The following is a 23,852-nucleotide window of genomic DNA, read 5'->3' as shown; positions in this document are numbered from 1 at the left end:
TAGGCATACTCACGGTTCAGATCTTCGAGGACTCTATGAATATCATTAAATGGTTCAATGGAGAGAGCAGATGTCAGAATTACATTTTATCACCATTATTAGAAGAGACAAAACATTTAAAGCATTCTTTTAATGTTTTTTCTTTATGCCATATATACAGGGAACGCAATGATGCAACAGACCAGCTTTCTAAAGCGGGTTTGCAACAAGATATGGGCAGTTGGAGGATAGAGGACGAGGACTAGGGCGAGATCCATGTGTCGGATCATCCACCATATACATAACTTTATGTTGCTATCTCCCTGTCTTTATAACAGACAACGATTTTGTTTTTACTTTTATATATACATGCTCTAGACAATTACTTTTACTTGCATTTATTTTCAGACTTATATTTTTGTTTGTCTTTCCTTTTTGGGTTGTTTTCCTCTCTAAGGAGGCCTGGGATGACACAACAATTATTTATGGTTTCTGAACCTATGGACATACTTGTTTTTTCTTGATATGAACTGATCAAAGGGGTTGTTTTCCTTTTAAAGAGGAGGCCTGTACATCAGATCAATGTCTTATCTTCAGGCTTGTGATAGATGACAGTGTATCTTTCATCCTGTGAGCTCTATGGTCTGAAAATCATATTGCTAAAAAAAATAATGCTTAACGCATATACTATGTAACTTTTTATTTCGGTTAATGAAAAGCTCGATTTTTTCTTCGGGGAAAAGAATGTTAATTAATAATAAGAATAACTCATAATAATATTAGATTATCATTATATTATTTAAATAATCTAATAATATAAAATTATGAAAGAAATAATAGCAATTATATTGTATTGTAATAATAATAATAATAATAATTGATTATAATAATATTATATTATTATAATAATATACAAATATAATTATTATTATAATAATAATATAATCAATATTATTATAATAAGAACAATAAAGACCAATTATTTATTATTTATGATAATGAATAACTATATAAATAATAGCAACTATATTCTTATATAATTATATATTTATGATTATTACATTAATATTATTATAATAATATAAACTCTTATTATTATTATTATTATTATGAGGCTTTAGTATTTTTGATATTTATATTATGGTTTGTATACATAGGGTTAATTATTATCAGTATTTAGGATTATTAATAACTATATAAATATTAACAACCATATTATTTATATATATTACTATATAAATATTATATTAATATTATAATTATTATATGAACTCCTAATATATATTAATTAATAATTAGAATAGCTCATAATAATATTATATTATCATTATATTATTAAAATAATCTAGTAATATACAATTATAAAAAAAAGAATAACAATTATAATAATAATAATAATAATTGATTATAATATTGTAATAATATACCAATATAATTATTATTTTTTCTAGTTAAGACTAACCTAAGTACCCACGGGGGATTTGAACCGGTGACCTATCGCAAGGAGTGCCTTAACAACGCACCCATTCACCGTCAATCCAAAGCCCCGTGGGCAATATACCAATATAATTATTATTATAATAATATAATCAATATTATTATAATACTATTAGGAGTTTATATTATTATTATAATATTAATATAATACTTTTTTTTTTCATGTAGGAAAAAAGTCGTACATTTATTCATACGAAGAAAATTACATTTTGTAGATGCTTATAGCATATGCATATGAGCTGTTCCTGAAAATCACGATGCATAAGAATACAAAAATAACAAGAAAAGAAGAATTGTTCCAGCAGGCCTATACTTTCCTGCCCTTTTTCTTCTCCACTTTTCACCAACCTCTAGTGTTGGGAGTGGGAACAATTATAGCAAGTTGGTTTTCTACTGTATTCATTAGTTTTTCTTTGTCAGATTCCGATCCTTCAGAACCATGTGCTCGTTTGGTGCCACTTATTTCCAGCTATAATTCTTCTTGTTGTATCAAGTTATTTGGCCCCAAATTAGGCCCCTAGGTGCTCTCTTCCTATATGTTTTCCTGTCTCATTTGCATGTCTGTGTGTTCTGTCTTCAGTTCCTCCTCCTCCAGCGGTTCGGTATGCTGCCAACCTTTGGGTTTTTCTATTGCTTCTTATTCCCTTTTGGCTTCTTATTAGCCAGTGGATAGGCGTATTGTAGGTGCCCTGTCTACAAGTAGCCGCGACATCTGAATGCAGTGTTCTCATAGTAAAGCGGTTGTGTCCACAGTGAATTATTAAAATTCAATGTGATGTGATCTGGTAGTCCTTGACTTAGGTCCACCTCTTCACATATTCTGGCATATGTGAAGATTCCACGAATAGCTCTGTCTTCATCTATTTTAAGGTACTTTCCTAAGGAGTTCCCAATGGCTATTAAAACTTTTTGGTGCCAAAAATGCAGTGGGAGGTTATGCAGCCTTACCCAAACTAGCATTGTTGAAACTATCATGGTATTGGCATCAAAGTCCGGGAACCAGGGGGTGATGAAGAGACTAGCATTGCCCCAAAACCAAGGCCCCTGATTAATGATGTTGTCTCGTTCCTGTTCTGTGCTAAATCTAACTATGAAAAAACCCTTAGGGCATAGATATATTTCATAGTAAGGTGACCATGATGTGAAAATCCATTGATGCAGTGCATCAGCTTTTGACCAAAAACCATTAAATCTACATATAACAACATTGTGGGCTAAATCTGTGTATAGATCTGTTACCTCCAGTAGAGATACTGTAAGCATAGGTGATTCTGGCTTCTGTTCCACGATGTAGGGGCCTGGTAGCTCTGTTGTGGGTGTTGGTTTGTGTTGCAATGGTTCCTTTCCTTTGACTGCATCACAAAAGGAGCCTGTAGTTTTTGAGCTGGCCCCCTTGCACCTGCCTCACAATCTCAAGTTAAGGATGATGGTTGAATCTTTAACGACTCCATAGTGTTGGAGTGAGTGTTGGTCCTGCAAGCAGAGTCCTAAAAATATCAGATTTTGGTATGTTACTGGAGTTCCCAGTTTGATCTGGATCTCCTTTTTTAACTCTTGAATGCTCATCCCTTTCCTGATCTGTACACAACAATGTCTGCCTTCTATCGATCTGATAAAGATTTGCATCAGATCTGTATTCATGCATGACGGATCAACCTTAACCAGGCCCCGATTTACTGGATTATAAGCCAAATCTGGCGAATCGATGGCATATGTAGGGTTCATATATCTTCCCTCTTTGGAAAAGAGCTGTCTGCCTCCTATCAGCAGTTTTCCAGGTACTGTCGTAGTAGTTCCAGTGTGTAATCTGGCAGATCCAACGCATTCAATAATAATGTCATGAGGTCTACATGATCCAGACCCGGTAATGCACAGTTGTCCCTTCTGCTGTCCAACCACCATAAAGATCTGAAGAATTGGTTCTGGGCTGTTTTCCTCGACTGTTGTCCGGTGCTCGTAAACAGCCAAAACGGGTTGTTTGGTATCAGTGGGGAGGCCCCTGATCTGGCCAGCCGCTTGGTAGTTCTCGTCTTCCCATACGCCCATGCGAGCATATTTTCTACCTCCTGAGAGATCCCTGCTCTGGGCACTTTGCATGAAAATAGTTGAATGGCAGCAAGGGTTTCCTTTTTTGCCATGGTTCTTGCTGAGGAGGATCGGCGCACTAGTTGCCGATGTCCTACCGAGGAGGTCAGTCACAGGAGCAATGGAGGATTCTGCAATGAAGAAACCCTTTCTTGTGCCACCTTGTTGGTAAAGTCCATATAGAATTAGCGCATGCACGGAACCACAACTTTCAGCGAATTTTGAGATGATCCGGCCCCTGCGTATGCAGCTGCGATGTAAACCCTGGCGTGATGTGCCATTGCAAATCCAAAAAACCCCACCTTTAATGTTTAATGTTTTATGTAATTGTTTTTAAGCTGTGGTTCACAGACACCTTCGGTCAACGGGTGGCGCTACGTCCACGAGAAAATCTAGGGCTGACGCCCATTAGCCTATAACAAGACCTGACCTCGAGAGCTTTCGGGAATTGACCCTGTGACCTCCCAAACGGCGAGGCCCCGACTTGACCGATTGAGATAACTCTTGGGGCTAATATTAATATAATACTTGTATAATAATATATAGAAATAATCTATTGTTAATATTTATATAGTTGAATTGAGGCTTCTGTGATCCATATCATGTTTATGAGAAAACTTTTTCAGCGTAAATCACATAATAGAACATTTCTCGATGAGTTTCGAACCAACGTATGTGGTTCATCATCAGGACCGCACTCGTTGGTTCGAAACATGTCGACAAATGTTTTATTATGTGATTTACACCGAAGATTTTTTCTCATAAAATTTATATAGTTATTAATAATATTTTATTATAATATTAAAATAATATTATTATATTATTATAATAATATACAAATATAATTATTATTATAATAATCATATAATCAATATTATTGTTTTTTTTAACAGAATCGGTTACTTGTATATTATAAAACATCAGGGACAGAGTCCTAGTACATAGTTATGATAGATTAGGGCGATGAGGATCAAAAACGGGTTCGCAGACCCTTTTTCCTCATTGCTACATTTACGGTAACTGAAAGTAAAGAAGTAACGGCTATATTGCCTAACAAAAGAACCTCCAAGCCAACAAAATTTACAGTCCATGGTTCCTAGGGAAGTTTCTGAGTGACAGAGTCATCGGGGAGGGGATTCTTCCTAGCGCTGGCTCTAGTTGAAGCCTCCGCTTGAAAACTTTGAGTGAGAGTTCTGATATGCTCTATGGCTTCCTCCAGATGGTTGCACCTGTCCTTCAAGGCCTCGATTTCTGCTTTTTGCTTCTCCAGCTTCTTCCGTTTCGATCTGCTATCTGCCTGGTAATCATCCTTGAGTTCGTTGAAATGTTTGATGAATCTGTTGATCATGAATGTATGCGCTTTGCAAAGTGAGCACTCGTTGTTGTTGATGATCCTGTCGAAAGGATTGTTGGCCGGCTCCTGGGCATTTGGCTGGTCCTGCTGATCCGCCATCTTACTGGACTGGGGAAGAGTGTCAACAGACTTAGGAAGCGGGCAAATTCCAGGGAGGGGGGAAATTCCAGGAAGGGAGGCGATATGAGGGGGAAGATAGCACAGAGAAGGGGGGAGCGGAGCAACACAGGGAGGGATGAAATGACTGGGGAGCAGAGGGATTCGAGGCGCGCTGCTACAGCCAATAAAGCCACCAGTTAGCAAAAACTTTAAAACAGCAATAAGGAATCCTGAAATTACCACAGTCGGGGAACGAGGGCCGAGCTCCCGATGTCTGAGAGCAGCTCCAAGAGAAAGCCTATGCTTGGTGAAAGCGCAATCAAGAGTCCTTGCAGCGCTGTAGGATGAGAGATCGTTGAGGTCCGAGCTGCTATATATAGAAGGAGGGAGGTTTCTCGGGTGCTTGAACCATTGCTGGGAGGGTCGGCTCTTGAAAAGACTGAGATCCCCAGAAAAGATCTTGCTGCGAGCGGTGAGGGTACGAAGGTGATGGTCCAGAGCGCAGAGCCAGAAAATGTCTGCTGTGGATGCATAAAACTCTATGATGAGGCTGAGTGAGGTGGTGAAAACCGTGGCAGGGGGGCGGATTTGATTTTGGAGGTACATGTTTGCGCAGTCGAGGAGATATTGCTGGGGATAAGGAGATTCGATGGAGAGCCATTTTCGAGGAGAATGATACATGAGGTGACTCGGATTCTGAGAAGAGGGGATGGGGTGGAATTGGTTAAGGGATGGCTTTGTCATATACTGCATCATTTTCTCTGACCTGGCCTGTCTGTCTGCTAGTTGCCTTGTTGGCCTGTTCATCGGCCTCTGTGTTGCTGCCCCTTAGAACGTGTTTGAAGATGACCCCGTTTATTTCTCTCATATAATCAATATTATTATAATAAGAACAATAAAGACCAATTATTTATTATTTATGATAATTAATAACTATACAAATAATAGCAGCTATATTCTGATATAATTATATATTTATGATTATTATATTATTATTATTATTATCATCATCATCATCATCATCATCATCATCATCATCATCATCATCATCATCGGGCTTTCATATTTTTAATATTTATCTTAGGGTTTGTATATATAGGGTTAATTATTATCAGTATTTAGGATTATTAATAACTATATAAATAACTATATATAATTATTAATAACTATATAAATATTAACAACTGGATTATTTATATATATTACTGTATAAATATTATCTTAATATTATAATAACTATATAAACTCCTAATATATATTAATTAATAATAAGAATAGCTCATGATAATATTAGATTATCATTATATTATTTAAATAATCTAATAATATAAAATTATAAAAAAATAATAACAAATTTATTATATAATAATAATAATAATAATAATAATTATTGATTATAATATTATAATAATATACCAATATAATTATTATTATAATAATAATATAATCAATATTATTATAATATTTATATAATAATATATAGAAATAATTTCATTGTTAATATTTATATAGTTATTAATAATATTAGATTATTATTATATTATTATAATAATATAGAAATATAATTATTATTATAATAATAATATAATCAATATTATTATAATATATTATTATTATAATAAGAACAATAAAGATCAATTATTTATTATTTATGATAATTAATAACTATACAAACAATAGCAACTATATTCTTATATTCTTATATATTTATGATTATTATATTAATATTATCATAATAATATAAACTCATATTATTATTATTATTATGCTTTAGTATTTTTAATATTTATCTTAGGGTTTGTATATATAGGATTAATTATTATCAGTATTTATGATTATTAATAACTATATAAATAACTATATAGGATTATTAATAACTATATAAATATTAACAACCAGATTATTTATATATATTACTGTATAAATATTATATTAATATTATAATAATTATATGAACTCCTAATATATATTAATTAATAATAAGAATAGCTCATAATAATATTAGAGAGGAATAGAAGAATACAGAGGAATGAGATGGATCGTTGAATCCATTTGAAGAACCAAGTAATGTGATGAAAAGAGATTTTGGGGGTTAGTCAAAATCCCCTTTCTTTAGAAATATTCGATCCTTGACCTGTGGGTTATGGGCCCACAAGTCTATTGGAAGCTTTTAAATATGTGGTTAAGCCTTTACATCGGAACCACTTAACTATTGGGAGCATTAATCTTTCACTTTTCCTTTAGAAAAACCCTGGGACAATAAAATATCGAAATACATAGGAATCAACAGGAAAACCCCGCCGGAACACATAGCCGGATCTCAAAAACATTATACCCGCGACTATAATTATCGTCGAGTTTGGCTCTCCCTTCAAAGCCTTATCATTGCGCTCCTCCGATCCTTGCCCTCTCCAATCTCCAATCTCCGATCGACTTCATCGGTGGTCAGCGTATCGGCCATTGCAACATCGCAGTATCACTAGTTCGGCCCACGGCCAGTTCCGATAATACCAAGGCTTCCTGTCGATGTGATAAAGCAATGTGATCACAATCGCATGTCCTTAAAGCCTAAGACTCGCCCGTTTGTAAAACAATCCGCTGATGCGATATTGCCTTACGGACTCGATAAGGGTATAGGTTCCTGTCAATAAAGTTTCAAGTCTGGATTTCGGATCAGACTGTGTTTTGCGCTAAATCTTAGTGTAACTTGGATTTACGCTCGCGGAACCAAACTATGCAAACAAACTTCACCGATGTGATATTTCACTTTTCTCCTCAGCGACATCATCTGGATCATTGATCTATGTGATCAAATGGCTCCTGCACATTCTCGTCTAGTTCTCCCTTAACTTAATCTTGCTTGGTTTTTGATGTATTTTTGTGTTAAACATAGTTCTCTGCCACACCTGCGTTCACACTATTATCATCCCATACACAGTTAACTCAATTATCTTTAGATCGCCATCGACCCCACAGTGATCGATGGTCGATCAACATACTTACAAACGGGATTCAAGACATCAATACATATATTCACAGTATAACTGGAAAAGGCATAAAATACACAGATACATACAACTCGCATATTTCTATTAAGTATTGAAGATTTAACTCCTTAGAGAGTTAAAAAATTCCTGGGGATAATAGAATTTGTGCATGATCTGTGTACACTGTGTGTATTCGCCTGTTTCCTGCGTCAAATAACTATATAAATATTATCAAACACATTTAAGATTATTAATAACTATATAAATAACTATATAGGATTATTAATAACTATATAAACCCAAATGAATAATAAACCTAAGGGAGTAATACTAAAACCCCAAGGGAACAATAGTAAGCCCAAGGGACTAATATTATAAACCCAATATTCATAAACCCAAGTATAAATATTACAAACACTAAAATAAACATGTTTTTTTTTCATGCTGAGACAATTTTTGTCAAAATGTGACATTCAAGCATGGGACTAATATTATAAACCCAACATTGGTAAACCCAAATATAATTACTACAAACACTAAAATTATGTAGTCAAATTAATGATATTATTTAGTATTCCACGAACGCACATGATATGTCATAGATTCATTGAGTGAAGCCCCTATGGGAACTACAAGTTGAAGTAGTTTTATTGAGACATGATCTAGAAAAAATAGACAATCAATTGTCTCAATTTCAGAAGAAAAAATGGAGCTCTAAGGTTCTAGAGGAGATTCTCAGCATGCATAGATCCCCTCGTCAAGGCTAGTTTGGACTTCAAATAAGACTCAAGATCCAAGAAATAAAAGGCCAATGGGTAAAATATCTAAACCAAGGAAGTTGAAGGTCCCAACAAAATTAAAGGAAAATATGTTGGTGGATAGTGTTAGAGCCTAGATTTGTCTCACGCTGAAAAACAAGGTTCTAGGTCCACATCAAACCACGCTCAGCCCCGTAGCTAGCCCTACGAGGACAGGAGAGGGCTCTCTCCAGGTAAATCTCAGCAAAAGGTAACCGATGAGGCTCGAGATGACTAAATTGGTAATTGATCTTAGGCTAGGTATGAAGTACAAGGAGTTTGAGGTTGATTTTTGAGGTTTTTATTGAATCAAAGGGAAGAGGCAATTTTGGGTGCGGGGATGAGACACAGTTTTTGCAGAGGTATTTTCGGGGCAAGGTAGGTGATTGTCTTGATGATTTTAAAGAGAATGAATGGATAGATCTGACTGGTGAGAAGCTAAGGAGAGAAAGAAGCTTTCAAGGATTCTCCTTAAACATATGAAAACATGGAAAATCAAACAAATTTTATGGCAGAGCATAACAATCTATGGATTCTACCTTATCACTTCATTTGTTAAATTGCAGAAGATGAGAGAAGGAAAATGATACACATAACAACTTGCAATTACTGAAAGAAGAAAACCATCAACACATAAAGCCACATGGATCCCAAACAGTGTTGCAAAACCCTGGTCTTTCCTTTGCCAAAAAATGCAGAAGTGAATGTACAATAGAGTGTCAAGCTTTTCCCAAGAGTCCAAACCTGAAAATGACTTAGAAATTACATAATATAGGAAAGCCAACCTCTTCCCTTGCCTCTAGGGGTCGAGCTCATCATTCTAGGAGCTGTTTCAACCAATTCTAAACAAAGCACTACAATCTAGGTAGTCAAAACAACTTGCCTCTATAAGGTAGGAAACTGATTCATTCATTAAATTTTCACTCTTTGGTGAATGAATCTTCTAGAACAAGTAACTAAGTGCCAAAATTACATCATGTTCACTCAATTACATTAAGAGAAGTCAAAAATTACATCACAAAGCAAAACTTGTCAAACTGGCCGAATTTTTGAGCTGAAAGATGAAAAATTGGGCGAAAAACCAATATGCGCCGTGCTGATTTCTATATGCATCGTGTTACTTTGATGCTGATTTTGAGGCACGTTCTAAAGTCTAAATTGAGCTCAAGTTAGCTTGTTGGAAAGCCCTGCCTGTCTACTTTCCAACCCAAGTGGAATTTTCCGATTTGGTGTGCATTTGCCCCTCCAAAAGTGCATTCTCCCAAACCTGCTTCCTGTGTGTCAAAATAGAGGAAGTGATGTCATTTTTTGCATTTTTTAACTTTTTGGGGACCCAAAACTTTCCCAAATTTTTTGTCCAAGTACCAAAATTCATGATTTTTCATGAAAAATCCAAAACTTCAAGCGATTTGTGATTTGGAGCTTGCAATCCTAAGCGCCGCGCAAGTGGCGCAGCGCATATAGAGAAAAAGCCTATTTTTTGTGCCAAAAATTTCAAAATTGACAAAATTTTCTCCAAATTTCTTGAAATTTGGGCTAGGGGTCCCCAATCAAGTACCATGCTCAGCCAAAGAGGCATCGGCCAAGATTTTGAGTCAATCGTGCACTTTTTGCCTCTTTTGCTTTTTGATTGCCTACTTCAATTTCGCCTTTAGATTCCTTATCCGTGCCTCGCAGACCTTGTTCCACGCCATGTAGTGGAAAGCCATGTGTCTCAACAATGCTTTGTCCCTCTCGGCCCTGTTTAGCAGTCTCTTTGACCTCATATCACTCATCTCACTTTGTAGAGTGCCTAGCAAACTTTTCTGCCCCATTCGAGCAAGGAGCTTGACTGAGATATCACTTTGATTTGAAGGCTGATAATTAATCTGCTTTGGAATACCTTGATCATAAATTTGCTGGCCCAAGTAATTAATATTCTGAGAATGGCAACCCGATATCTGAGGCAAAATTTGACTAGAGGCAGAAGACTGTATCTGGCCTAAAGGTTTTCCTTGAAAGATGAGTGTGCCTATTGTGTGAATTGAGTAAGAAATTGGTTATTACTTTGTGATTGCCCCTGACTAGCTAACTCTACATGTGAACTAGATGGAGATTGCATTTGATTGCCTGATTGTGTTTTCATCAAGCTTTGATTTCATGCCTCAAACTGATTGCTTAGCTGTACATGCAACTGATCCATGGCTGAAGGTGCCTTTGTCAACAATGGATCATTGCCTTGAAGAACAGAGGATGGTGTTTGATTAAAATTGATTTCCTTGCTTCATTGGCAAAGACAGCCTTGATGTCATTTTTGGATATGGGGAATAAGGGGTTTAAGGAATAGTATTTAGATTTTGGGATAATGATTAGGGTTTAGGAATGTGTAGCTAGGGTTTGGGAATTTGCATGTGGAATTTTGAGAAATGAGATTTGGGATATGGGATTAGTAAACTTTTTAGGGATATGTGAGTTTAGGGATAGGGAAATCAAGTGAAAAATGGAACAAGGGAGTGGTGAGGGAATAAAAGATGGACTTCTTAACAAAACAACAATTTGAAACCCTAGGCAGCAATTTGCTTTGAGAAATTTAAAAGGTAGGGTTTGCTTTCTTTTGAACACTCACCATACACAAACCCCATCAAACCACCATCAAATTTCGATGAAAAGCAATAATCAGAGGGTTAACCTACTTGAACAAGTGATGATCCACAGGTTTCGGGCGATTTGGAGCAAATTTGTGAATTTGTTGATGGCTCAGCGCATTGGGCAACTGGCGCGGTGCACAGGGAAGGCGCGGCACATATAGCTTCATTTCTCAGTGCAAAAATACACTGGCACGGCGCACAGGGAAGGCGCGACGCATATAGCCTGTGTGTAGCGCCTTTTTGCAGGAGACTTTTGGAGGCCTTCCTGGTGTCAAACTCGAGTTTAGGATAGCTCGTTGGAAAGGTATTTGAGTCTAATTTCCAACCCAATTGGAATTTTTTAATTTCCGTTTCTCTGTAAAAAATCATATCTCCCAAGACTGGTCAAAATGTGCCAAATGAGGCTGCCCAAAGGCAGAGTGCTGTTAAAGTCAACTTTTGAATGCCTTCCTCAACTCAAACTTGAGCTCATGATAGCTCATTAGAAATCTCGTTTTGTCTAGTTATCATTTGACTCATTAAACAAGTCATTTGGCCAACCAAGATAGGAGAAAACTTGATTTTCCCAAGGTCACTTCAGAGGTGCGTCAATCCTCCTGAGGCGATTGTATTTTTGACATTTATCTAAAACCATGACACCTGTGTAAAAAGTGAAGGAGGTTTTTCTTACTTAGACTATTTTGGACAAAAACCTCTCTAAATTTTCCTAAATTCATCTTTTATTGCTCAGAAACATCATTTGAGTAAAACCTTCCCCGATTTGTGGAACAAGAGATTTGACGAAATGAAGCAAAACAAAGGGATAAGGGGCTTCTAAATTCTTGAGAAAATTTTTTGAAGTAGGGAGGGATGTTAGGAAGTAGGGGAAAGTGGAATATCATATATTTAGTGAGGGGAAGGGGTCCAAAAGGGCAAAACACAAGCCCAACCTAGAAAATTGCCAGGTTGTAGCAAGAAACTAGGGTTTGTGCGAAAATGAGGAATTTGGGGGATCTCAGTGGTGGTAAGTGTTTGATAAGGTACTTTAAGTATAGGGGAAGGTGTATGAACATCAGGATACAAGTTTTGCTGATGATTTGACCATCCAAGAGAAATTGCCTTCAAAACCCTAGGAGAGGGAAACGAACCTTGCCTAGACGCAAATGAAGCATGAACAAGGTGTAAAATGACACAATGGAACCTAACATGATAAATACAACCCTTTGAATGATGGTACACTTAGCTGAATGATGACATGGACTGAAATTTGGACAACTTTGGAAGGAGTGAAAGCAAACCCTAGACCTAATGCCTAGTGACCAAATTTTGCTTGAAGACTCACTGAAATGACAAAATTTGACCTTGACACTTTAAAATCATTTTGTAAGAGCATGCTTGATCATTGGAGGAAGGCTAGAAAGACTGACACTAACATTGGCTCCAATGGGGATGGTAGCTCCTTGGAGGTGCCAAGAACGGCAGATCTTTGGGAGAGCAGACGGTGCCTTCATCCATTGGGCAATGGAGTCAAAACTCAAGCTAAAATGCATGACTGAAAACCGACACAAACTAACTTAACGACAAGACTGAAAACTGACTCACAAATGACTCATGACTCAACTAAAAACTGACGCGATACTTAAACACATCCGACAAACTGGAAATGATGCTCAAAGTAGAGCTTATTCATCGAAACCTACTCTAACAGTTTCATTCATCACCTGATCAAGTGAAATGAAATAACCAATGCAACCTAGTAAGTATTCCATCTGTTGTTCGAATTCTCCTGGCGTGCTCACTTATGAACAACAAGAGAGAACTACTGAAAGGCAATTCCCATGACAACTTAGAAACAGATCCGTTGAATGATATGAATTCTCTATCCGCCTCCAAAAACACTGCATAAGGATCTTGAAATTCAAGCACACCGGAACTTAGCTCATCCAATGGATTACTTCTCTTTTCCTCATACCATGAATGCAAACTTTGATCTGAGCCTTGTGATGAGACCTCTACTGAAAATGACAAAGAAACCAGCTACCGGATCAAGTTTGTATCAATACACGTTTCAAGCTCGCATATAGTCAATGGAGAAAGACTTTGACTGCAAACCTCATCCAAAACATCAGCTATTGGATCATGAAAAACTTGAAAAGGCTGCTACAAACCATTTTCTATTGGTTCCAATGTGATTACATGATTGCCTACATGCTGCTCATTCTTTACTGAAGATGTACTATGCAATTTTCCCTTCAAAAGCTGAAATGATTCAAAACAAAATGGTATGAAATCTTCTCGTATCATTTGATCATATGTGCCAGCTTCCATGTCTTCATCTGCAACTTGACAATCAATGGCATTCAGGGACTGCAAAGCTGAATATGAGAAGTCTTGAACAAGGTTTTCATTGCTCTCAAGATGGTCCAAATCAAGACTTGTTGACAACTGATTTCTGATTGCATGGAAATTGGCTCTAATGAACTGGCATGAATAAAAAAAAAAAGGCAAAGATCCTTCACTTACTTCAAAATTTGCTGCACTTTCCTCGTCACTGTTATAGCTGATATGGATCGGCTGAACATTGTATTCGAGCTGCTGAAAATGAACTTCTTCCTCCCACAAACTAGCTGCTTGTTTGATTGCAAGATTAGCTTCTGTTTGGAGAACATAATCATCATCGTACTGATCAAAATGAGGCAAATCATTAGTATAAAAGACATCATCAAGCATACATGTCATATCAATAGATCTCTCTTCTCCAAGATGATCTACAAAACAATCATTATCAGATCTATGACAACTAGGATAAGAAACAAAATGTTTTGGAGCAGCCATTTGTTCTTCTTCAATCAACAAGCCATGGGCTTGAACATCATAATCATTCCTTGGGGTGATCCTTTGCATCATCTCTTCTACTACACTTACCAAAATGTCAAGCTTTACCTCTAGAGATGTTGATTCGTCCGGATCTATGTTTTTCATCTCTTCTTCTTTCAACCTTGCCCTTCGGATCAGCAAGTGAGCCTCTACATTTACTGCACTGTTCTGCATCGCTTCAAGTGTTGCAAGGTTCCTTTCTCTTAGCTGAAACTCCATCTCCGGATCAAAGGCACCCGGATAGTGCAAGAGAGCAGATCTAGGAGTAGGCCTTATCTCAACTGGCATTGAATAATAAACTTGATTAAATCTGGCTGAAAATTGTTGTACTGTCTCCCCTGGCAATCTTTTCAGCTGGTTATACTCTTCTATAATCAAGAAAAGGTTCTGTCCAATCATCCACCTATCGAGAAAAACTTTGACAAACTACCAGAAATATGAGATGCTCGCATCAGGCAGGGTTTTGAACTAACTCTTGAATTTGGCTTGCAAAGAAAGAGCAAAAATCGTTATACTAACATCCTCTTCATCAACTTCAAAAAGGTTAAGAAAGGACTCAAGATTCTGCACATGTTGCTGAGTGTTGACATTCTTACATTCACCGTCAAACCTCGGCAAGTATAGATCATAGTTTTTGGGGAAAGCATGAAGAAAAGAAGGTAAAACAAGAGGTTTATACCGATCTGGAATTTTACAAGGTATAGGGGTATGTACAGAAGGTATAGAATTAGTCTTGGTCTCTTGGGGCTCATCAATTTGAAGATGGTCATCACAAAATTCGGAAAAAGGATCCTGATCAAGCTCAAAGGCATGCAAATCTTTGGTATTCACAATCTTCAAAGGGAAAGAATCAACTGCAAGCCGAGGATCTCTTCTCAAATACAGTATACTTTGCAAAGCCTTCTTGACATTCTTGGGAAAAGAGAAGAAATAATTTATGACAAAGAACAAAATGTCTTGGATAAAGTTCCAACTTGAATACCTGATCTGTCCATGTTGTCCTTTCATGTTTTTGCTGGTCGGGATCATCCTCCAGTGGAGTCTTTAGATCTGATCTAGAAAATGATTTAGAGTTGCTAGGTGAATGATTTCGGCCTTGCTAGTGTCTAATCGTTGTCCACCATCAACAATCAGATCTGAACTTGATACATGTACTGGGGTAATTAACAAGTTAAATATCATGTTTACAAGCTAGACCGGAGATTGACTGAAGCAGCGTTTATCTACTTCCGCTAATGCAAAACAAAAGTGTTTAGAAGGCTACTTGGCATAACTTCAGGCTCCGTCTGTAGCTATAAAACAAATGACATCAACAAGAAAACCATTTTCTTCCCCAGTATGGTCGCCACTATGTTAGAGCCTAGATTTGTCTCAGGCTGAAAAGACAAGGTTCTAGATCCACATCAAACCACGCTCAGCCTCGTAGCTAGCCCTACGAGGATAGGAGAGGGCTCTCTCTGGGTCAATCTCAGCAAAAGGTAATTGATGAGGCTCGAGATGAGTAAATTGGTAATTGATCTTAGGCTAGGTATGAAGTACAAGGAGTTTGAGGTTTTTGTTGAATGAAAGGGAAAAGGAAATTTTGGGTGCAGGGATGAGACACATTTTTTGCAGAGGTCTATTCGAGGCAAGGCAGGTGATTGTCTTGATGCTTTTAAAGAGAATGAATGGCTAGATCTGACTGGTGAGAAGCTAAGGAGAGCAAGAAGCTTTCAAGGATTCTCCTTAAACAGATGAAAACATGGAAAATCAAACAAATTCAAAGGCAGAGCATAACAATCTACGGATTCTACCTTAACACTTCATTTGTTCAATTGCAGAAGATGAGAGAAGGAAAATGATACACATAACAACTTACAATTACTGAAAGAAGCACATCATCAACACCAAAGCCACATGGATCCCAAACAGTGCTGCAAAACCCTGGTCTTTCCTTTGCCAAAAAATGCAGAAGTGAATGTACAATAGAGTGTCAAGCTTTTCCCAAGAGTCCAACCCTGAAAATGACTTAGAAATTACATAATATAGGCAAGCAAACCTCTTCCCTTGCCTCTAGGGGTCAAGCTCATCATTCTAGGAGCTGTTTCAACCAATTCTAAGCAAAGCACTACAATCTAGGCAGTCAAAACAACTTGCCTCTATAAGGTAGGAAACTGATTCATTCATTAAATTTTCACTCTTTGGTGAATGAATCTTCTAGAAAAACTAAGTGCCAAAATTACATCATGTTCACTCAATTACATTAAGAGAAGTCAAAAATTACATCACAAAGCAAAACTAGTCAAACTGGCCGAATTTCTGAGCTGAAAGATGAAAAATTGGGCAAAAAACCTATATGCGCCGCCCTGATTTCTATATGTGTTGTGCTACTTTGATGCTGATTTTGAGGCACTTGCTGAAGTCCAAATTGAGCTCAAGTTGGCTTGTTGGAAAGCCCTACCTGTCTACTTTCCAACCGAAGTGGAATTTTCCAATTTCGTGTCCATTTACCCCTCCAAAAGTGCATTCTCCCAAGACTGCTTCCTCTGTGTCAAAATAGGGGCAGTGAGGTCATTTTTTGCAATTTTTTTGACCTTTTGGGGACCAAAAACTTTCCCAAATTTTTTGTCCAAGTACCAAAATTCATGACTTTTCATGAAAAATCCAAAACTGCAAGCCATTTGTGATTTGGAGCTCCCAATCCTAAGCGTCGCGCAAGTGGCGCGGCGCATATAGAGAAAAAGCCTGTTTTTTGTGCCAAAAATTTCAAAATTGACAAAATTTTCTCCAAATTTCTTGAAATTTGGGCTGGGGGTCCCCAATCAAGTACCATGCTCAGCCAAAGAGGCTTCGGCCAAGATTTGGAGTCGATCGTGCACTTTTTGCCTCTTTTTCTTTTTGATTGCCTTCTTCAATTTCGCCTTTAGATTCCTTATCCGTGCCTCGCAGACCTTGTTCCGTGCCATGTAGTGGAAAGCCATGTGTCTCAGCAATGCTTTGTCCCTATCGGCCTTGTTCAGCAGTCTCTTTGACCTCATATCATTCATCTCACTTTGTAGAGTGCCTAGAAAACTTTTCTGCCCCATTCGAGTCAAGGAGCTTGACTGAGATATCACTTTGATTTGAAAGCTGATAATTAATCTGCTTTGGAATACCTTGATCATAAATTTGCTGGCCCAAGTAATTATTATTCTAAGAATGGCAACCCGATATCTGAGGCAAAATTTGACTAGAGGCAGAAGACTATATCTGGCCTAAAGGCTGTCCCTGAAAGATGGGTGTGCCTGTTGTGTGAATTGAGTAAGAAATTAGTTATTACTTTGTGACTGCCCCTGACTAGCTAACTTTACATGTGAACCAGATGGAGATTGCATTTGATTGCCTGATTGTGTTTGCATCAAGCTTTGATTTCATGCCTCAAATTCATTACTTAGTTGTACATGCAACTGATTCGTGGTTGAAGGTGCCTTTGTCAACAATGGATCATTGCCTTGAAGAACAGAGGATGGTGTTTGATTAAAATTGATTTCCTTGCTTCATTGGCAAAGACAGCCTTGATGTCATTTTTGGATATGGGGAATAAGGGGTTTAAGGAATAGTATTTAGATTTTGGGATAACAATTAGGGTTTAGGAATGTGTAGCTAGGGTTTGGGAATTTTCATGTGGAATTTTGAGAAATGAGATTTGGGATATGGGATTAGTGAACTTTTTAGGGATATGTGAGTTTAGGGATAGGGAAATCAAGAGAAAAATGGAACAAGGGAGTGGTGAGGGAATAAAGGATGGACTTGGTAACAAAACAACAGTTTCAAACCCTAGGTAGAAATTTTCTTTGAGAAATTTCAAAGGTAGGGTTTTCTTTCTTTTGAACACTCACCATACACAAACACCATCAAACCACCACCAAATTTGGATGAAAAGCAATAATCAGAGGGTTAACCTACTTGAACAAGTGATGATCCACAGGTTTCGGGCGATTTGGAGCAAATTTGTGAAGTTGTTGATGGCTCAGCGCATTGGTAAACTGGCACAGCGCATAGGGAAGGAGCGGCGCATATAGCTTCATTTCTCAGTGCAAAAATACACTGGCGCGGCGCATAGGGAAGGCGCGACGCATAGGGAAGGCGCGGCGCATATAGCCTGTTCATAGTGCCCTTTTGCAGGAGACATTTGGAGGCCTTCCCAATGTCAAAATCAGGCACAAGATAGCTCGTTGGAAAGGTCTTTGAGTCTAATTTCCACCCCAATTGGAATGTTTCAATTTTGGGTTCATTTTCTTTGTCAAAAATCAAATTTCCCAAGACTGGTCAAAATGTGCCAAATGAGGCTGCCCAAAGGCAGAGTGCTGTTACAGTCAACTTTTGAATGCCTTCCTCAACTTCAAATTCAGATCATGATAGCTCATTAGAAATATATTTGTGTCTTGTTATCATGTGACTCATCAAAAAAGTCATTTGGCCAACCAAGCTAGGAGAAAACTTGATTTTCCCAAGGTCACTTCAGAGGTGCATCAATCCTCCCGAGGCGATTGTATTTTTGACATTTTTCTTAAACCATGACAACTGTGTAAAAAGTGAAGGAGGTTTTATTTCCATGGCCCATTTTGGACAAAAACCTCTCTCAGGTTTCCTAAATTCATCTTTGATTGCTCAGAAACAGCATTTGAGTAAAACCTTCCCCGATGTGTGGAACAAGAAATTTGACGAAATGAAGTGAAACAAAGGGGATAAGGGGCTTCTAAATTCTTGAGAAAATATTTGGAAGTAGGGAGGGATGTTAGGAAGTAGGGGAAAGTAGAATCTCAGATATTTAGTGAGGGGAAGGGGTCCAAAAGGGCAAAACACAGGCCCAACCTAGAAAATTGCTAGGTTGTAGCAAGAAACTAGGGTTTGTGCGAAAATGAGGAATTTGGGGGATCTCAGTGATGGGAAGTGTTCAATAAGGTATTTTAAGGATACGGGAAGGTGTATGAACATCAGGATACAAGTTTTGCTGATGATTTGACCGTCCAAGAGAAATTGCCTTCAAAACCCTAGGAGAGGGAAATGAACCTTGCCTAGACGCAACTGAAGCATGAACAAGGTGTAAAATGACCCAATGGAATGTGACATGATAAATACAACCCTTTTAATGATGGTACACTCAGCTGAATGATGACATGGACCGACATTTGGACAACTTTGGAAGGAGTGAAAGCAAACCCTAGACCTAATTCCTAGACACCAAATTTTGCTTGAAGACTCACTAAAATGACAAAATTTGACCTTAACACTTTAAAATCACTTTGTAAGAGCATGTTTGATCATTGAAGGAAGGCTGGAAAGACTAACACTAATAGATAACAACAAAAACGTGGAAAGAAACGACAACGAGAGAGGAAAAAGAAGTATAAAAATGTTAAACAACAACATATAATAACAAATGGTAGCAATTTAAATCCATGGAAGGCACATGAAGAACCAACATAGGTCCTCTTTCCCTCAAGGGAAAATCCCTCAAGGAAAATCTATTGTCAATTTTCAAAAACCTTTTTATGGCTATTGTTCTTCTCACAAAAATTATGGGCATAAAGCCATATAGTGCACATGGAATGTAACAAAATAATTTGTGTTGTGTAGAAGCAACCTAAAAAATGCATAGGATTCTTAGAAAGGAGTATAGTGGAAGAAACAAGAGGTATGAGAATTACCTGAGTGGGTATGACAATAGAAAAAGAAGAAATGTTATGAAAAATCAAAACCTATTTGCCTCATTAGTATACTATGTTGAATGCTACAAATATGGGAATTTTGGGCATAAGGACGAAAACTGCAGAGGTGGCAAGACAAAATATGCCTCAGATAACATGAAACAAAGAGAAGCAACTCAACGTTTGAAGGTTAGGAGAAATAAAATGGAAAAGAAACACAAGATTAATTTGAATGGATAATGTAAATGAAGCTGGAAGAAAGGCAAAATAAATCAACTAACATATGATTTATTGATCAAGACAATTCAAAAAAAGAAGGATGTCTATGAAATTATCATCTGTAAGAAAATCAAGAGAAGAAATACTTCTTCTCTACAAGCAAAGAAAAATTGGAGCAAGAAGGCTCGGGTAAAGAAAGTGGAAAGAAAGGACGAGTCCCCTCTAACCCAGTGCCTTCATGTTAAAAAACAATGAAACATGAATGAGAAGGCTTAAGTTACACTTCCCACTAGGACTCAGCTAATGAAGACATGGAAAAAAAGAGTGGATAATATACGTAGTGGGAGTAGACCCTTTATCTCTCTTCATTAAAATAAGAGAATCGCTTAAAGAGAATCTAAAAAAGTGATATGAAGGCTCCAAGAAGGAATAAATAGAGAGGTTCATATGAGTTATTGGAGGTTTGGTTGAGTCCCTTTATAGAGTACAAATATGAATTTTTTTGTTTTTATATCAACATTATAGGGGAAAGGAGAGTGCAACCTACACAAAAATATTTTATGTTTTGAGGATATGAGGAGTCGCAACATAACCATGAAGTAATAAGGAATCCAAAGTTTTAAAATCAGATCCCTAACATCCATCCCTATGAAGAAGCAAAGAGGTCGAAGAGAAGAAGAAATAATTGGCTTAAGGGGAGCTTATTTAGAAAAAGTAGTAGACAACAATATTTATTCTCAGGATAGTGATAAATTAAAGTTTTAAATCTTGGATGAAATATCCTTATTTTATTTGAGTTGTGAACTTGATTATGCCTAGTAATATTTTGTTTCTAAACATAATTAGTACAATATTTTCATGTCCCTTAATTTTCAATTGGTATCACTATGTCAAATAGTGGTATTTGGTTCATGTGGAGGAGACATGGAAGTTTCCTTGATGTCTTTAGTTCATGTGGTCTTTGGTTCATAAGGAGTAGCCATTAATGATGAGCTGTTTCCATCAATGCCAAAGGGGGAGGTTGTTGGAAAGTTGGCATTGGTAGGATGATAGGTGGCATCAAGTTTGTTCGAATTGACGTCAACTAGGCTTGCATTGATGTAGATGTAAAGTGTGTTCAACATTGATGCACATGGAGTGTTAACATTAGGGGTGTTAGGTTCTTGTACCAATAGGAGTCATAATTATGAATGGCTGAGATTGAATCTGTAATATGTACATACCTTTGCTTTCTACAAATGTTTTCCATATTCAAAAATAAAAAAATAAAAAAATGTAAAGAGGATATGTCCTAAAAGAAAAATCAAAGGACAAAAAGAATGAAAAAGGTCAAAAAAGATGAAAAATGAACCCCAAGGAAAAAGAAAAAGACCATGAAAGTGTGCAAGTCCAAATGCCACTACTATTTACTTTTTATGCATAATAATGATTGTGTGCAACTTGTTATTCATGCCACAATCCATGGTAATCAAACAATTTAATCTTGGTTATTCCATGCTTTCAATTTCATGTTTAAAGATAGAGAATAAAATCTGACCAAACTGTTTAATCTTAGCAAATAAGTAGATAAGTAGAGTAAATAAAAGGAGCTCAACAGTTTAATCTGAGCCCTTGGATGTAATAAGGATAGACTTAGATAGATTTCTATTGTAAAAGGAAAGAAAAATATTCTGATAAGGCTTTTACAGCTTAAATGCACCCTAATAAAGAGTAAACAAAATAATAGGATGAGTATATGGGTAAGTAGTTGAATGGTTGCAGAATTGTGATGATTGATTAGATAAGATCATATCATTTACCTTCATCATCAAATTTATAAAGTATGGATGATAATTGAGCATTTACACAAAGTCAAGTGATTAATTTCCCATTCATTTCACCCTTAATTTTACTAATTTCCCATAACGAAAGTCAAAAGTACCCAAAATCTTAAGTCAAAGGGGCTTAGATCATTTCTATGACTTCTGGAGGGACCTGACCCTCGGCTTGATGACTTATAGGTTCTAAGTACTAAAAATCCCCTTACAAACATTAATCCCTTTCAATTCACTCATTTTCCCTAAAAAACCCCTTTTCCCTAAGGATAAAACCTTAGAAAAATAATTCCCCCTATGGATACCCTTTTTTATGAAAAACCCATAAACGTGCACTTGGCCTATGTTATAATGTGTAATATGAAATGAAAATAAACTCAAAATACATTATACTTAGCGCGTTTCATTTTCCACCCACATTTCATATTTACCTCTAACATTACTTATATATTAATTCCCCAAAAATACCCTTTCCCGTATATTTGATTAAATCCCATACTTTATTATCCCACCCCAAGGTTTGAAACATAAACCTTATTATTAAACTAAATATAGGGATTAATTAAGTCAATCAGTGACTAATTAATAACATTGACCCACCGCCGAATAAAATAGTAATTAGCCAATCAGTGATTAATTAAATCTGACCCCGCAAATCAAATCACCCCCGACGTCATTAGGCCTCCCTAATCCACAGTAAATTAACATTTCCGCTCATTAAAACCCCATCGAGCCCCTCCATTAAACCCCTGGTCAAATCATTGACCTAATCACCGTGCGATCTGACTCCTTTGGATCCAACTGTTGATGCTCATATGGGGTGGCCTCCACGCAAAACCATTTTTTTCCAAAAGTGGTGTGATGGATTCCACATACCACCTCTGCTACATGCCAACTGTCATTTTGCCACTGTACCCACCAAATTCATTGAGTTTACGAATAAAACCAAAAAACTTATAGTTTTTCGTTTTATCGTGTAAAAAGAACATTCTGACCTCCTTGCAAATACAGAGTACATGCAACCGTTAACCTGTTGAACTCCAGACCACCTTGCAAGTCCTGTGTGCTTCCAGCAGATAGTGCAAAGTCACCATTACTATGCCCGAAAGGTAGAACTAGGTATTTATCCCAATTCACCGAGAAACCCTATTTTCTTACCAAACCTGAACTAAATTGCTTCAATTCCTAAGTAATTTAGTAAGAAGAATTGCTTGGTTACTCCAAAAACCTGAATTAGGCTAGTTTGTCCAAAATTCACTAAAAACCCTTCGTCCCCGTCCTTGAATCCACAAGAACCAAGGATGTCTACCCCAATTGCACTAAATATCATGCCCATTACTACCCCTCATAGGGATTTAGATCACCTCCCACTAGCTGATAAAGGCTTCTAGATTAAAGATACCTTTGTCTTTGAATCCCCTTTGAAACTCTATTGCAAGTACAGAGACCAATTCCTAAACCATGCAGACCACATAGGGCTTTGGGAATCTAGACTACCCAAATACCAATTCCCAAGGGTCCACATCTTCCCAGAGATTGTACATTACTGCCACGTGAACTATGATCCCAACCAAAGAGCAGTAAGAGCCCCAAACCAGTGTGTATTATTCACTATCAATGCTCAGTCAATAAATGAAATGCTACAATTACAACCAAGTCAAAACCTGACTCATCTTTCTATTGGAGATTTGTTGAATAGATACCCTACACTTAACTCAATTCAACTTGCCCGGTTATACCAGACCTTCATCGGAGAATTAAAAATAAATACATTCCAAAATACTCCCCTCCTTATCTATGGACTATATTCTCTTACCTTGGCCGAGACATCATAGACATGATTTCCAATGTGTTAGATTATACCACAAG

Source organism: Pinus tabuliformis, chromosome 3_2 (genome assembly GCF_031772625.1).
Source record: "Pinus tabuliformis cultivar Carrire ecotype Pingquan chromosome 3_2, CPIR1, whole genome shotgun sequence".
NCBI lineage: Eukaryota > Viridiplantae > Streptophyta > Pinopsida > Pinales > Pinaceae > Pinus > Pinus tabuliformis.
The sequence above is the reverse complement of the archived record's forward strand: the minus strand, read 5'-3'. Positions refer to the sequence as shown.